This window comes from Phoca vitulina, unplaced genomic scaffold (genome assembly GCF_004348235.1).
Source record: "Phoca vitulina isolate PV1807 unplaced genomic scaffold, GSC_HSeal_1.0 scaffold74, whole genome shotgun sequence".
NCBI lineage: Eukaryota > Metazoa > Chordata > Mammalia > Carnivora > Phocidae > Phoca > Phoca vitulina.
Window position 1 is genome coordinate 6,198,170 of NW_022589777.1, and position 15,388 is coordinate 6,213,557.

Below are 15,388 nucleotides of genomic sequence, written 5' to 3' on the forward strand. Positions count from 1 at the left end.
AAAGCTGGGGTGATTTTTAAATTGTAAAGTGCAAAACACACGTGTCATCTTGGCTACAATTCTTATTTACAGTCACAGAGCTAGTGCTATTTGCGGTGAGGAGAGGGGCTCGCTGCATCTCCAGACCCACCATCCGGACCCCTTCTCCTTATACAGTGAATAAAACTGAAAAAGAAAACCTCCTGTGCACAAATATAATGCTATTCTTGCCAAGCCAAAATTTACTGTGAATTTTTTCCCAGGGTGTGAATTTCATGTATTTGGATTGGGAGGGGGACAGAGTGTCTTTGGTTGTTGGTGACATTTTGCTATATATAATCCTCACAAGACTCCCAGTGTTGCTCCATGACTGGCCTGGAGCTAAAATGCTGAAAAGGTCAGACAACAAAGCAATGGGATGCATGTTCTTTCTCTCTTTCTTACACACACGCGCATGTGCGCACACACACACCCACACACCCCTCTCCTCCCCCCCCCACACTTGACCTTTAAGCAACACTACTCTGAGGTAAAAATAAGGTAAGAATTATAAATAAATACCTTCGTTCAGTGCACAATTACTCTTTCATATTAAATTGAGTTTTTTAATGAGTAAATTTTTATTTTACTTTACTTTTTACTTTTTACCTTTTAAATTTATTTTTTAAATCCAGTGTAGTTAACATGCAGTGTTATATTAGTTTCGGATGTACAATACAGTGATTCAACAATTCTATACATTACTCAGTGCTCATCAAGATAAGTGTACTCTTAATCTCCATCACCTGTTTCACCCATCCCCCACCCACCTCCCCTCTGCTAACCATCAGTTTGTTCTCTATAGTTAAGAGTCTGTTTTTTGGTTTGTTCCCCACCCCCCTCCTTTGTTCATTTGTTTTGTTTCTTGAATTCCACATGAGTGAAATCATATGGTATAGGTCTTTTTCGGACTGGCTTACTTTGCTTAGCATAATACCCTCTAGTTCCATCCATGTTGTTGCAAATGGCAAGATTTCTTTTTTTATGGCGAATAATATTGTATTGTGTATATATACCACATCTTCTTTATCCATTCATCTATTGACAGACACTTAGGCTGCTTCTGTAATATGGCTATTATAAAGAACACTGCAATAAATATAGAGGTGCATATATCCTTTTGAATTAGTGTTTTCATATTCTTTGGGTAAATACTCAGTAGTGTGATTGCTGGGTCATAGGGTAGTTCTATTTTTAATTTTTTGAGTAACCTCCATACTGTCTTCCACAGTAACTGGCTGCACCAGTTTGCCTTCCCACCAACAGTGCACTAAGGTTCCTTTTTCTCTACATCCTTGCCAGCACTTGTTTCTTTCTTTCTTTTTTCTTTTTTTTAAAGATTTTATTTATTTGACAGAGAGAGACACAGCGAGAGAGGGAACACAAGCAGGGGGAGTGGGAGAGGGAGAAGCAGGCTCCCCGCGGAGCAGGGAGCCAGATGTGGGGCTCGATACCAGGACTCTGGGACCATGACCTGAGCCGAAGGCAGACACTTAACGACTGAGCCACGCAGGCACCCCGACAGCACTTGTTTCTTGAGTTTTTAATTGTAATGATTCTGACAGGTGTGAGGTGATATCTCATTGTGGTTTTGATTTGCATTTCCCTGAAGATGAGTGATGTTGAACATCTTTTCATGTATCCGTTGGCATCTGTATGTCATCTTTGGAGAAATGTCGGTTCATGTCTTCTGCCCATTTTTTACTTGGATTATTTATTTTTATTTTGGTGTTAAGTTGTATAAGTTCTTTACATATTTTGGATACTAACCTTTTACCAGATATGTCATTTGCAGATATCTTCTCCCATTCTCCCATAGGTTGTCTTTTAGTTTTGTTGGTTGTTTCTTCTGCTGTGCAGAAGCTTTTTATTTTGATGTAGTTCCAATACTTTATTTTTGCTTTTGTTTCCCTTGTCTCAGACATATCTAGAAAGAAGTTGCTTTGGCTGATGTCAGAGAAATTACAGCCTCTATTCTCTTCTAGGATTTTTATGGTTTCAAGTCTCACATTTAGGTCCTTAATCCATTTTGAGTTAATTTTTCGTGTATGGTGTAAGAAAGTGGTCCAGTTTCATTCTTTTGCATATAGCTGTCCAGTTTTCCCAATACCATTTGTTGACGAGACTGTCTTTTTCCCACTAGATATTCTTTCCTGGTTTGTCGAAGATTAACTGACTATATAATAGTGGGTTTATTTCTGGTCTTTCTATTCTGTTTTATTGATGTGTCTATTTCTTTGCCAGTACCATACTGTTTTGATTACTACAGCTTTGTAATATAACTTGAAGTCTGGAATTGTGATACCTTCAGTTTTTTGTTTTTTTTTTAAGATTGCTTTGGCTATTTGGGGTCTTTTGTGGTTCCCAACAAATTTTAGGATTGTTTTTTCTAGTTCTGTAAAAAATGCTGTTGGTATTTTGATAGGGATTGTATCTGTAGATTGCTTTGGGTAATATAGACATTTTAACAATATTGTTCTTCCAGTCCATGAGCATGAAATGTCTTTCGATTTCTTTCTGTTGTCTTCAATTTCTTTCATCAGTGTTTTATAGTTTTCAGAGTACAGGTCTTTTACCTCTCTGGGTAAGTTTATTCTTAGGTATTTTATTCTTTTTGGTGCAGTTGTAAATGGGATTGTTTTCTTAATTTCTCTTTCCGCTGCTTCATTAGCAGTGTATAGAAATGCTACAAATTTCTGTACATTGGTTTTGTATTTTACAACTTTACTGAATTCATTTATTAGTTCTGGTAGTTTCTTGGTGGAGTCTTAGGGTTTTCTACATATAGTATCATGTCATCTGCCAATAGTGGAAGTTTTACTTCTTCCTTACCAATTTGGTTGCCTTTTATTTCTTCTTGTTGTCTGATTGCTGTGGCTAGGACTATGTTGAATAAAAGTGGTGAGAGTGGAAATCCTTGTCTTGTACCTGACCTTAGGGGAAAAGTTCTGTTTTTCCCCATTGAGTATGCTGTTAGCTGTGGGTTTTTCATATCTGGCCTTTATTATGTTGAGGTATATTCCCTCTAAGCTTACTTTGTTGAGGATTTTTATCCTAAATGGATGTTGTACTTCGTCAAATGCTTTTTCTGCATAACTATTGAAATAATCATATGGTTTTTATCCTTTTTCTTATTGATGTGATGTATCATGTTGATTGATTTGCAAATATTGAACCATCCTTGCATCCCAGGAATAAATCCCACTTGACTGTGGTGAATGATTCTTTTAATGTGTGGTTGGATTCAATTTGCTAATACTTTGTTGAGGATTTTTGCATCTATGTTCATCAAAAATATTGGCCTGTAGTTCTCTTTTTTGTGGTGTCTTTATCTGGTTTTTGTATCGGGGTATTGCTGGCCTCATAGAATGAATTTGGAAGTTTTTCTTCCTCTTCTATTTTTTTTTTTTGGAAAAATTTGAGAAGACTAGGTATTAATTCTTCTTTAAATGTTAGGTAGAATTCACCTGTGAAGCTTCTGGTCCTGGACTTTTGTTTGTTGGGAGTTTTTTGATTATTGATTCAATTTCATTGCTGGTAATCAGTCTGTTCTATTTTTCTATTTCTTCCTGCTTCAGTTTTGGTATGTTGCATGTTTCTAGGAATGTTTCCATTTCTTCTAGGTTGTTCAATTTGTTGGCATATAATTTTTCATAATATTCTCTTACAATCCTTTGTATTTCTGTAGTGTCGGTTGTTATTTCTCTTCTTTGATTTGTGATTTTATTTATTTGAGTCCTCTCTCTCTCTCTCTGAGTCTGGCTAGAGATTTACCAATTGTGTTAATCTTTTCAAAGAATCATCTCCTGGTTTCAGTGATCTGTTCTACTGTTTTTTTTTTTTTTTTAGTTTTCATATCATTTATTTCTGCTCTGATCTTTATTATTTTCTTCCTTCTGCTGGGTTTGGGTTTTCTTTGTTCTTCTTTTTCTAGCTCCCTTAGGTGTAAGGTTAGGCTATTTATTGAGATTTTTCTTGCTTCTTGAGGTAGGCCTGTATTGCTATAAACTTCCCTCTTAGAACTGCTTTTGCTGCATCCCAGAGATTTTGTACTGTTATTTTTCATTTTCATTTTTTTTTATTCATTGTTTAGTACCATGTTATTTAACCTCCACATATTTGTGGTCTTTTCAGATTTTTTCTTGTGATTGATTTCTAGTTTCATAGCATTGTGATCAGAAAAGATGCATGGTATGACTTTGATCTTTTTGAATTTGTTGAGACTTGTTTTATGGCCTAATATGTGATCTATTCTGAAGAATGTTCCATGTGCATATGAAAAGAATGTGTTTTCTGCTCCTTTTGGATTGAATGTTCTGAATATATCTGTTAAATTCATCTGGTTTGGTGTGTCATTCAAAGTCACTCTTTCCTTGTTGATTCTCTATTTGGATGATCTGTCCACTGATGTAAGTGGGGTATTAAAATCCCCTACTATTATTGTATCACTATCAGTTAGTTCCTTTATGTTTGTTATTAACTGTTTTATGCATTTGGGTGCTTCCATTTTGGGTGCATAAATATTTACAATTTTTATATCTTCTTGTTGGATTGTCCCCTTTATTATTATATAGTGCCCCTCTTTGTCTATTTTTACAGTCTTAGTATGAAAGTCTATTTTGTCAGATATAAGTATTGCTACTCTGGTTTTCCATTTGCATGATAAATGTTTCTCCATACCCTCACTTTCAGTCTGCATGTGTCTTTAGGTCTCAAATGAGTCTCTTGTAGGCAGCATTTAGATGGATCTTGTTTTTATCCATGCCATCGCCCTCTTTTGATTGGAGCATTTAATCAATTACATTCAAAGTAATTATTGATAAGTATGTATTTATTGCCATTTTGTTACTTGTTTTGTGGTTGTTTTTGTAGTTCCTCTCTGATCCTTTCTTCTCTTGTTCTCTTTTATAGTTTCCTGACTTTCTTTAGTCATATACTTGGATCCTTTTCTCTTTACTCTTTGCATATCTATTACTGATTTTTGATTTGTGGTTACCATTTGGTTTGTATATAACATCTTCTGCAGATAGCAGTCTATATTAGGTTGATGGCTGATTACATTTGAGCCCTTTACTCAAATTCTTTACTCCTTTCCTCACCACATTTCTGATATATGGTATCATACCGTACATCCTTTTATTTTGTGAGTCCCTTGATGATTTTTACAGATATACTTATTTTTATTCCTTTTGTGCTATTTTTTTTACTCTTATTTATGGTCTTTCCTTTCCACTCAAAGAATTCCCTTTAACATTTCTTGTAGGGCTGGTTTAGTTGTCATGAACTCTTTTAGCTTTTGTCTTGAAACTATTTCTCCTATTCTGAATGATAGCCTTGCTGAATAGAGTATTCTTGGCTGCAGATTTTTCCCTTTCAACACTTTGAATATATTATGCCACTCTCTTCTGGCTTGGAAAGTTTCTGCTTAAAAATCCCCTGATAGCCTTATAGGGTTTCCCTTGTATATAACTGTCTTCTTTTCTCTTGCCTTTTTTTTTTTTTTTTAAGATTTATGTATTTATTTGAGAGAGAGAGAGTGCGAGTGGGGGAAGGGGCAGAGGGAGAGGGAGACAAGCAGACTCCCTGCTGAGCAAGGAACCTGACATGGGGCTCGATCCCAGGGCTCTGAGATCATAACCTGAGCTGAAATCAAGAGTTGGTCACTCAACTGACTGAGCTACCCAGGGACCCCTTCTCTTGCTGCTTTAAATTTTTTTTTCTTTATTGCTACTTTTGCCATTTTAATTACTATATGTCTTGGTGTAGACCTACCTCCTTGAGTTGATTTTGGTGGGGGAATCTCTGTGCTTTCTGGATCTGCATATTAGTTTCCTTCCCCAGATAGGGAAGTTTTCAGCTATTATTTCTTCAAATAAATTTTCTTTCCTCCCCCTTTTTTTCCCCCTCTTTCTCTTTTATTTTTTAGTGATCTCTACACCTAATGTGGGACTCAAACTCATGACCCTAAGATCAAAAGTTGCATGCTCTTCTGACTGAGCCAGCCCCCTTATCTCTCTTTTCTTCCTCTGGAATCCCTATAATGGGAATGTTTTTATGCTTAATGGAGTCGCTGAGTTTCCTAAGTCTATTCTCATTTTGCATAATTTTCTTTTTCTCTCACCTTCTCAGCTTGAGTTACTTTCCATTACTGTGCCTCCAGGTCACTCATTTGTTCCTCTGCTTCCTTTAGCCTGCTATTTAGTCCATCTAATGTATTTTTAATCTCATTTATTGTGCTATTCATCTCTGATTGGTTCTTTTTTGTGTTTTCTATCTCTTTGTTAAGGGTTTCACTGATGTCCTCCACTCTTTTCTCAAGTCCAGTGAGTAACTTTATGACCATTACTTTAAATCCTTAATAAGGCATATTATTTCTATCCATTTTGCTTTGGTCTCCTGCTGTGGTTTTGCCCTGTTATTTCATTTGGGACGTATTCCTCTGTTTCCTCATTTTGTCTAACTCTCTGTGTCTGTTTCTGTGGATTAGGAAATTCAGCTACATCTCTTGCTCTAGAAAGTAATGGCCTTATGAAGAAGAGGTCCTTCAGTGTCCTACAGTGCTGTGTCTCCTGTTCACCAGAACCTGCCACTTCAGGGTTGTCTCCTGTCTGTGTTGCATGTGCCCTGCTGTGTGTCCTGGATGCCTTTTTCCTTCAGGCCATTCATCTGCAGAGGCTCTCTTTGCCTGTTGTAGGCAGGGTTTGATCCCCGCTCAGGTGAGGCATGCAGTTTCAACAAGGTGGGGCCACTGTTGGGACCAGGGCTGTGTGGATAGGCTGTGCAATTTTAACAATGTGCACAATTTTAACAGTGTGCACCTCAGGCTTCCACAGCACCTGCAGCCACCACCACAGGGACAGAGGCCCTGCACATGCCCACATTGGGAGATGTGGTGTTGGCAAAATTTGTGCCAGTCTTCTGGGGGAGGGGCCTGCAGTGCCAGTACTGAGGCAAGTGTGACTGGGAAGAGTGGATCCACCAAAGTGAGGGTGGCAGGGCTTGGTGTAAGCAAGTTAGGTAATGAATGTTGCCTCTGTGCTGGTGCCCACAGGTGGTTGTGTGTTTATGCTGGGGGGTGGGGGAGGGAGATGGCTCCTGCCAGCTCCTTTGTTCCTGGGGAAGTCCCTCTAGGACCCCTGCCCCTCCAGGACCTGCTCTGCGATGTGTAAATAACTCTCCCTCCTGTCTGCCCCAGGTGTTTTTCAGACTGCTGCTTCTAGGCTGTATCTCCACAAGCTGTTTGTCATGCTGTCTCTTTAAGTGCAGGGACTCAGCTTCCTATCACCCTCTGGGCTCTCCCAGAGCTGAGCCCTCTGATTTTTAAAACTCCAGGCTTGGGGCACCTGGGTGGCTCAGTCGTTAAGTGTCTGCCTTTGGCTCAGGTCATGATCCCAGGGTCCTGGGATCGAGCCCCGCATCAGGCTCCCTGCTCAGTGGGAAGCCTGCTTCTCCCTCTCCCACTCCCCCTGCTTGTGTTCTCTCTCTCACTGTGTCTCTCTGTGTCAAATAAATACAATCTTTAAAAACAAACAAACAAACAACTCCAGGCTTTAAGTCTTGCTGGGTGTAAGAACTCATAAAATTTGGCCCCTCTCACTTTCAGAGTCAAATGTTTTGGGGATTTGTGGCCCCCATATAGGCTCCTTGGTGTGGTAGTCTGTTTCTCTCCCTCTTCCACGTTTGCAGCTCCTTCCCGCCCATGGATGTCCTTAGTCCCTTTAGCTCCCCACTGGGTCCTCGCCCTTCCCACCTTCTTCAGTATGACCTCTTCTCTCCCTTTAGTTGTGGAGTTTGTTCTGCTAGTCTGGGTCGTTTGCTGGATTATTTACACTGATGTGAGTGTTTTCTAGTTGTATCCATAGGATGAGGTGAGTTTAGGGTCCTCTTACGCCACCATCTTGGCCCCCTTCTACATTCCGTTTTATATAAGAGAATCTCCCCAGGGAATAATTTGATGAGATACAGTAAAACCTCGTTAATTCAGGTCACTTTAATCCTAACTTAGAATTGCACAAAATGTGCAGTGTGTAATGTGAATTTTCCATCCAGTAACCTGGACTTAGTTCCCAGATCTCCTTGGATTTAAGGACCCTCCAGAACCCCTATCCACCTCAGATACCTATCCCCATGGCTGCTCCCTGGACCTTTCCTTACCAGGAACCACTCCTACTCCAGAATGTCATACTGTCCATGTTGGTCTCTGACAGCCTGTCCTTTGCTTCCCTCATTCCTACTGCACCTTGTACCTTTTCTTTGTCTCCACTGAGACCTTTGGGACCTTTACCATTTTCTTCCAGTCACTTGGCCCCTCATGGCTTTTCATAAAACCAAACCACTGGCTGGTGTGAACCAAAGGTGACTACTCCAGTTGCTGTCGACATCATCCATCCATCCATTCATCTGTCCATTCATCCATCCAAAAGCATCTACTGAACACCTGTGATGAGGTGATAGTTTAGTTGTCCAATAAATGTTTTACGAAGGGGTGGATATATGAAGGAGTTGGTAGATTAGTGAGTTTGCCTGCCAACTTGTTAATGTAATTAAAAGCCCATTAAGAACAAAAACAAAATTTCAAAGTGAAAATTTAAATGGTCTAGATGAAAATAATTTGTTCTCAATTCATCCATGTACATTCAAATACAGGTAATGGACTTCACCAAAACACCAATTTAAATGTTAATTATAATTGCCTTACATATTCATTAAGATACTACTACTAACAACAGTAATAAAAATAGCTAAACTTTATCAAGTGCTTATCACTCGCTGAGCATCATGCTGAGCTATTTACAGACATTATCTCAGTTAATCTTCACATGAAGATTAGGTGCTGTTTCAGAGAAGGACTCCTGAACTACAGATGTGAAGTGATTTGCCGGGGGTTACTGACTCTGCACGGCTGGAAAGCCGTGGAGCTGGAATTGGAATCCGGCTCTATCTGACTCTAGCACTTATCTTCATAGCAATGTTATTGCTTCAGCTTACCCTTAACTTAATGGCAATATGACTTTGTAAAAGATACAGCTAAATAGATAACAAAACTGGATTTCTTTCTCCATCGGGAAAGACAGGGCCACGTGGTAAGAAGAAAACACTAAACCAGGAGACAGGCAAACTGTGCTCTCTGTCTCTGACATAAACTCTGAGTCTTGGGTGAGTCTCCTCTCTCTCTGGGTCTCAGTTTCCCGCTCTGCGAGTGGTGGTGTTGTAGCATGAGCTACTTAATGGACGGCTGGAGTAGATACACTAGGAGCCTCACTCAGATTTTTCTGCAAGTTCAAAGTAGGGAGGTTTGACCCTTCTCGGTAAGAGCGACATGGGGCAGGAATATCTGAAGGCGGAGTATTTTCGAGTCTCCTTGGAGTGGAGACACAGCAGACCAGCTGAGCGAGCAAGGCCGAGGCAGGCCCCCTTCAGGTAGGACAGCTGGCGCAGAGGAGCCCCTAGAAAGGGGAACCGCTCAGGTGCGCGACTCTGGGCTCAGGGCAGTTTCCTGATTTTAGTGCTGGCAGCATATGGCTGACCTTTCCTGCCAGAAACTGCCCCCTCACGGGGGAGGCTCCTGCTGTTCTGTCCCCTTCTGCACGTCTGAACTCTTCACCCTGAAGCCCTGGCAGGCGCTCAGGATTGTCTGATGCTTCTCCAGTGGAGAATTGCTGCAATGGAGAAAGGCCCCTCCCCAAGCCACACACAGAGCGCCCAGACTTTTCCACCCTGGAGACTCAGCTGGGAAATGGCCTTGGAGCTGCCAGGGAAGGCATTCCAAGGCCAGGGCTCACTTAAAGACACAGGGCTGACGGGTGGCTGGTTAGTTTGGGTTTTTTTCCCCCAGTGCTCAGGCACGAGGAAGCCTGCAAAAGGCGACCTATGTCTGGGAGCCTGAGCGAGCTGGGTATGACAGTGTGAGAAGACCCAGTCCAGGACTAACAGAGCTGGGTACCAGCCACCTGGGGTGCAACTGCCCCAGGATGAGGAGATTCTAAGGTAGATGCTCTGCCCACCCCGCTAGCAAGCTGACTGAATGTTGCGCGAGGGATGTGGTGTGAGCAAAACATTCCTGGCGCTGCAGACCTGCTTTCTCTGTTCCATAGGTCAGGACCTGCCATTCTTTCAAACACCTGGGTCTAACCTCTTTCAGGCCTGAACAAACACAAGGGACCTGGGAGGAGCAGGTGAATTTGCTCAGCCTGTCTCCAAACCAGATGACTAAAAGCAACATTCATATTTCCATGGGAGGCCAGTCTGGTCCCCCAGCAAAACCCCTCCACATAAGATTCTCACAGCAGAGTGCTCAGTGAGAACACCAGTTGTCACCCAGTGGAAAGTGATTTCTTTGATTTATTTTTTCCTCCCAGGAACTAGAGCTGACAGAATCATGAAAGTTCTTGGTCTTTTTTTTTTTTAATTTTATATATTCCATTAAACTCTAGTCCCTTGAGATGTTCTCAGAAAGTTTCTGTGGCTAAATATGTTTGAAAAACTCTGAATGTTACATGTAACATATGCAATGTATATTGAAGGCTCTGAAAAGTCCTGAATTAAGAAACCTGTTTAAGCAAGCATTTTTAAAACTTCTTTGACCAGACTTTACCTTCTGTGTCCGCCCCCCCCCCCCCCCCCCCCCCCCCACCGCCCTGACCTATGGCAGAGCACACTTTAACAGACACAGCTCTCCACAGAAAGAACTTTGTACCAGGTGGGGCTGGGTGAATTCAGGGCAAGGCCATCTCTCCCTGAGATTACTGCAACTGCCTCTTCTGGCTGGGATCCTACGATAACTAATCTCACTTCCTCCAGGTTTATTCCCCTTCTCCCAATCCATCTTCCTTGTCTTTGTAAACACAAATCTGTGCAAGCTACTTATTTTCTGAAAATCCATACAGGGCTCCCACTGCCTTTAGGATTATATCCAAACTCCTTGGCTGGTGCTCACTTTGGCCCCAACCTTAATGCCTAACCTCTGCCTGTGTCTTCCCACACCCTGGACACATCCTGCTGTTTTCCAGTTATCGCGGGTCCTTGCACAGCTCCATGTTTTTGCTCAAGTGCCTAGAAGGCCCCCTTTCACCCAGGCCAACTCCTACCCAAACTGAAAGGCCCAGCTTAAATGTCACCTCTTCTAGGAAGGCTTCCCTGTCCCATTGCTTTCCCTACCCTCAGGGTAGTACTAATTCTTTTCTTCTCTGGACTGCCATGATATTCTGCATATATCTTTATCATAGCACATATCACCTTGCATTACAATTATTTATTGACATTTTTGTTTCAATTATTTTTTTTCTAGAGAGAGAGAGAGAACATGTGTGCGCAGTGCGGGGGAGAAGGGCAGAGGGAGAGGGAGAGAGAGAATCTTAAGCGGGCTCCGTGCCCAGTGTGAAGCCCAATCCCACAACCCTGATATCATGACCTGAGCTGAAATCAAGAGTCAGACGTTTAACCAACTGACCCACCCAGGCGCCCCTCAGTTTCAGTTATTAAAGAAATGTATTCAGCAGGGTATCCTCTTTGTGCCAGGAACTATCCTAGGTATGACATAAAAGTTCAATCCAGCAAACATGTCTAAGTATCTGCTGTGAACAAGGGACCACCTTACCTGCAAGATCACAAAGGCAAATACAAGAATCTCAGAGTGATGGGAACCCAAGAAAATAAAAAAGCCATTGTAACATATTGTGGCCACTGTAATAATAAAGGTATGTGCTAGGTATGTGGGAGGCCTCCAAGGGAGCAGGCAGCTCTGCCCCGGGGGGCTGGGGGGGGGGGGTGGGAGGCAGTGAGGATTTCACAGGTGTGGCCTGAAGGAAGAGCAGAGATTCACAGGAAGACTGTGCAGGTGGGGGAGGAAGAAGGGCAACTCAAGCAGAAGGAATAGCACATGCGTGTGGGATGAGAGTAGGGGGCCTTCCTGGAGCTGCAGGAAAATAAACAGAGCTGGAGCTTGGGTGGGGGGTGGGGAGAAAGGGGGGCAGTCGGGGGAGACCAGCCTGGGTACAGGCCTGTGTAAAGAGCCTAGATAGTCTGGAGGGCAGTGGGGCCCACTGAGGGGCTGTAGGCAGGAAAGTGCATGTGTTTTAGGGAGTTCTTTGTGGCAGCACAGTGGATGACAGGGTGGACAGCTGGGAGGACGAACTGGAGACAAGGAGGCAGGTCAACTTCAGTGAGAGACCATGAAGTCCTGCTGGTACAAGGTATTGTAGACAGACTGGACAGAGCGGGAGAGAAGGGGCTAGCTAAACGAGGTGAAGGAGGACCGGCAGAATGTCAGGGAGCAGAAAGAACTTTGGGATCATGCCCTTAGGCAAGTTATTTAATCCAAATTTCAGTATTCACTGATGATAGAGTGGGCTAACAATACCTCTTTTGCAGTCCTGGTGTTAGAATTAAATGAGATAATGTGTATAAAGCCTCCCATGCCATAGGCACGGAGTGCATGGAAGGGATGTTTTTTTTTTTTTTAAGATTTTATTTATTTACTTGCGAGAGAGAGAGAAAATGCGTGCACACAGGCAGGGGGAGGGGTAGAGGGAGAAGGAGAAGCAGACTCCCCGCAGAGCAGGGAGCCCGACTCGGGACTCGATCCCAGGACCCTGGGACCATGGCCTGAGCCGAAGGCAGACGCTCAATCGACTGAGCCACCCAGGTACCCGAGGGGATGGTTTTTAAGGGCAGGAATGCATTGACAGGCCAGATGTGGAAGATTAAGGAGAAGGAGCCCAGGATGGGGGACAGGGACGTCCACTGCTCACTGAGGTTGGGGATAGGGAAAGACCGGCAAACTTACTTGATAGGATACGCTTGGCATGTGCAGAGTCTGAGGTGCTGGGATGTCCAGGTGGACGTGTTCTTAAAGCAGTAGGCTCTGCATGAGGCTCAGCAGACAGGAATGTGAAGTTCAGGGCATTGTGAACAGTCAAAGTCATGGGACTGGATGAGGGTCTTGGGCAGAGCATGTGCAGTGAGCAGGAAGCAGGGTCAAGGACAGAGTCCTGGGGCCCGCATACGTCCAAGGAGCAGAGGGAAGGAGAGTCAGCAGGGCAGCCAGTGAGGCAGAAGAGTCAGCAGGGCAGCCAGTGAGGCAGAAGGGGGTCAGCAGAGCAGGGGTCACAGGAGCCACAGGACAGGCTTTGGTCGGGAGTGTCAGATGCTGCTGGGATGTCAAGGCCAAGGGGATCTTGAAGTGTCTATGGGGGCTGGTGTTTCGATGACCATTCATGACCTTTTCCAAACTACATTCAGTAGAGTGGTGGTGGGGGGACCATACTGCAGGGGGTTAAAGGGTAAACAGAAGGGGAGGAAAGGTCAGTGACGATCAGTTTCAAGAAGCTTGGCTGTGAAGTAGGGAAGGGGTGACAGTCATTGGGGGATGAGGAACTGAAGGATGGATTCATTTTAGAGATGGAGGTGTACCTCTAAGGTAAAGGAGCGCTTGTGGAGGAGAGGTGAGAGAAGCAGTGATGGGGAGATCCTAGGGAAATGGGGGAGGTGGGAGCCAGAGTCCAGTTAGAGTGTGAGGAAGACATGTACCCTGCAGTCGTGGACGGGTGCATCCGAAGCCCTTACACCACTGCTCCACCACAGATGTGCATGAGGGAGTGACTTGTTCTGCTGGGGCAGGGGTTTGAAGGGGATCACAAGCATGGTGGGGACACTATTCCGTAGGCGAGGAAACTGGAAACAATGGATTGCAGAAAGTGGGAATACTGAGCCTGCAAAAGAGAAAGCCAAGTGGAATGAGGCATCACGATTATCTTCAGAGACATGAAGGACTGATCTGTGGACAAGGAATAAAGTGGACTTATTTTATGTGGCCTGGGGGGAAAAAGCAGAGCCAACAGGTGGGAGTCAGAAGGACACCCATTTCAGTGCTCTCTATGGCAGAGATTTCAAACACTGGATGGAAAGAGGCTACCGGTCACTGGAAGGGATGCTGTGGTCACTGGAAGTTGGTGACTGGAAGGTGTGATCCCTTCCACTTGGCACGGAAGTTGCGGAAGGGAGTCCAGTCAGGGGGTGAGGGTGGACCTCTGAGGCCCTGCCCTTCCTAGGTCCAGCCCCGGGAGATCCCCCTGGCGTGCTGGGCTCTGGCAGCCAGACTGGCGGGCTCCTGTGGCTGGCGTTCTGGCTTGATGGGGAAAACTCCACTGAGTAACAAGATAGTCACAGGAAGCAGCAACTTCTAAGCAAAAGTACCAGAATAATGTGGCCGGTCCTCAGGCGCTGCTCTGACGGCCAGCCCTGGCCAGACAGAAAACTTCAGGAACAGTATGGAGTTCCTCCTCAATTTCCTGTTTGTCTGAGCTCCTGCGCAAGCACGCAAATGGCGCCAGAAATCCCAGTGCTGGGAAGAGGATGGTGGCCGACCTGCTGACCTTATGGCCTCTCAAAGGGCAGAAGTCAGCACCAGGTTTCTCCTCTAGGGCACAACCTTCTGCTCCTAAAGCCCGTGCACTTTTCCCAGCCACCAACCTGCTGGCCAGCTGTGGGGTGTCAGCATTCACACCAGCTCTGATCCGCCCAGAGGCCGTACATTTTAGCTGTCATAAAGCCACTGATGTTGCACGAACCTTCTCTGATTAGTGTGGCCTGTTCTGATCTCTCTCTTCAGGTGGACTACTGCCACATACATCACGTCTTCAACCTCCTCAGAGTCTCAACTGCCCCTCTCCCATAGACCTGACTACATTTTACCTTGAATTATGCTGGTCTGGGGGTGGAGGACAATAAGGTCTGAAATCCCGGTCCATGTGTGTGGGCTATCAGGACAGAAGTGAGCCACAGCGGGGGAGGGGGAGAAAAAGAAACACTCGGCGAGGTTAGGGGACAGACTAGATCAAAGCAGCATGGGGCAGTGTCCTTGAGGCCAGGGAGGGGTCTTATTTGCCTCTGTATGACACAAAAGCTGAAGAAGGAGCTCTCACTGACCCTCCTTTTCCGGCCTCCAGCTCTGGACAAACAAGCATGCCACAGTATGCCCAGTGCCCTCAGCCTGCCTGGCCCAGTCAGTGCTGGGAACAAATGGAAGCATGAATGATGGAAGGCAGAGAACAGTCCCTCCACCGAGTGCCCCGCCGTACACATCCTCAGGGCGTCAGCTCCCCTTGGAGCCACACGCCCCTGTTCCAGAGGCCCCAGCAGCGAAGTGTCCTTGGGTCACCTCCATTCAGGCCGTTCCCTTTACCCCCGTGGCTCAGGTTAACACAGACGAGGCCAAGAGCCGGACGACCTTCCCAGCCAGGCGGGGAGAGCAGGCCACAGGGAGTTTGCAGTAAACCACCTCAGGTTTTGGAGTCACATGGGTTTGGGGCGAGTCCAAACTCTTGTAATTTCTAGCTGGGTGATTTTGGACAAGTTACTTAACCTTTCTGAG

At 44.5% G+C, this 15,388-nt stretch overlaps 1 protein-coding gene across 4 annotated transcripts in view; it reads right to left on the reverse strand.

Moving 5' to 3' along the window:
- ME3 (malic enzyme 3) overlaps positions 1 to 15,388 on the reverse strand; it is a 197,069-nt gene that overhangs the window by 27,368 nt on the left and 154,313 nt on the right. The gene's annotated exons all lie outside the window — the stretch shown is intronic.